Source organism: Morone saxatilis, unplaced genomic scaffold, assembly GCF_004916995.1.
Source record: "Morone saxatilis isolate NCDOM2014 unplaced genomic scaffold, NCSU_SB_2.0 Contig2, whole genome shotgun sequence".
In the NCBI taxonomy this organism is placed as follows: Eukaryota; Metazoa; Chordata; class Actinopteri; family Moronidae; genus Morone; species Morone saxatilis.
Window position 1 is genome coordinate 25,926,745 of NW_023339762.1, and position 2,352 is coordinate 25,929,096.

Sequence of the window (2,352 nt, forward strand, 5' to 3'; positions counted from 1 at the left end):
TGTTAGAAATGTAAAGTTTGGGTCCCCAGAATTCAGAAATTCTTACAAGCGTTGGACAATTAGCATAATTAGCATTAATAATCACCTGTATGAACAATGTTTCAGCAGCTGATTGGCTGATTTGGATAATATTGGAGTTGTTTTTGGGTTATTGAGGATGCTGAATCCATTTCTGACATAGCCTGGCTCTGTCCAAAGAACTACCAGCACCCTCTAAAGCTAACTGACATTATATCGCGTTTATTTTTATACAAACAAAAAGTGTTTGTTATTTTCAGCTTTAACGTGTAAATTAATTGATTTTAATTATGGATTATCAGACGCAGGAAACTAAACAACAACATTAGGTAGAAATGGAAACTGGCCGGAAATATCAATCTGAGTCCTTCCGTAATGGTTTAATTCCTCTTTAAAGCATCTACAAGGAACTTTAATCTTGGGTTGATTCTCCCCCTGTGGAAGAAAACGGTTTCATTGATTTAAAGGGGAAATCAGACCTGAATACACAGATATTAAGAATAATTACATATAAATATCGAAACTTCTTTCGGTTCTCGGCTTACTAACTAGTTAAAACTCCTTAAAGAATAAAAGATTTGTAGAAAATGAGACTTTAATTTGTGTCTCACAGGGGAAAGAAAATGACGTCCAGCCGCAGGCATCATCTGAAGGTGAGATTAAATCCTTTATTTACCTTTTTAAGTTTCAGCATTAAAACGTCGTTATAACCTTTTTATTATTTTACCTCCCTGCAGAGTTTGATGCTTCAGATTGCCGCCAACTGGATCGAGCAGGAGAAGAAGGACATCGCGGCGGCGAAGGAGGCGTACATGGCTGAGAACTGCCCCACCCCCGACCTCAGCGGAGACCTGGCCGCCCTCCAGGTGAGACGATGGCGGCGTCTTTGTGCCGCCGTTAGCTAGTTAGTCACCTGAAAATAAGAATCGTTGTGTTTTCGTTACCTTTGCATGTTTTTAACCACAGAGGCAGCGGGTCCTCTTCTAGTAGCCCAGAATGGACAAACCAAACTCTGGCTTTTCACAGCGACCGTAGACTTAAAATACAGATGCGAGCAGTGTTCAGTTAGTTGCAATTCGCCACTTCGCCACTAGACGTCACTAAATCCTGCAAACTGGTCCTTTAATACTTAAATTTATCAGTTGTAGAAAAAGTTTTGAGATATTTTACTAAAGTAAAAATAGAAAATGTTACATCTTAATACTAAAGTACTGAAGAACAAGTATTTCTTTTTTATTTTACTTTTACTTCACTATATTGATTTGGTGCCTTTAGTTACTTTGTGGATTGAAATTGTTGATACAAAAAAAGAATAGTAACAAAATAAACTACCCAATAGTTTATAATAAATAGCTTCACTTCCATTTTTAATGATAAAACTTTTGGACTTTTACTCACAATATCAGATTTTTGGTTCATACTTTATCTAAATTTCAGGGTTCTTTCTGTCTGAATTGTGGCCACTAAATGAATATTTCTGTTTTTAATCTCACATTTGTTTCACTTTTATGGTTTTTACCATAAATACCTGCATTTTAACACACTATATGGGTCCTGTTTTACCTCTTTTTGTCAGGTTTTTCACTCACATTTCCAGGTTTTTCTGTCTCAAGATTTCAAGATTTCAACACAATATTTCAATTTAAATAAATAAATTATAATTTAATCACTTTATTTGCAATAAAACATAAATAATATTCTTATCTGGACCCATTGTTTATGATATTGTGTGAGCTTTCTGGAAATCAAAGTGCTTCTTCCACTGAACTGAATTGTATTGATCAAGTATTGATAACCTTTCAAATGGTCTCAGCTCAGTTTAGGACCATTAAAAATCACAGCTGAAAAAATGTGTTTAACGAGGTGTTTGTTCGTTTTGTGAATCAACAGGAGGTCTGCAAGAAGCTTGCGGCACTCATTGACAAGGTGGACGACGCGAGGTACGACGCCGAGGCCAAAGTGCAGAAGTCCGACAAAGAGGTGAGAGACAGAACGACCTGATGTCGCTACTTCAGATTCAGGCGTGAAGTTTCTGAATAGTGTTTTAGTTTAGCCAATAAGAAGTCGTGTGTCTTTACTGGAGGCTGATTTCTACCTAGTAAGAACATTTGTGTCATTGTTACTCTTTTCCATCCACGCTGCTTCTTAATGGGTGGATTCTGCATTTTTGACTGCATTTGGGTCCCTTTTTGGATTGAGCGTCTTCCTTTCTGTCTGTTTGAGACACTTTTTTCATGTTTTTACCAATTTTTTGTCCAGCAACACATCAGCTGAGTTCTTACATTATCCCAAATGTTTCCAACAATGTTCAAACTCAGAGAAATCTGTCATTAT

The 2,352-nt window shown here is 36.7% G+C and overlaps 1 pseudogene; it reads left to right on the forward strand.

Annotated features, from left to right (window-relative positions):
* Nucleotides 1–2,352, forward strand: part of LOC118330915 — a 6,869-nt pseudogene that overhangs the window by 2,950 nt on the left and 1,567 nt on the right.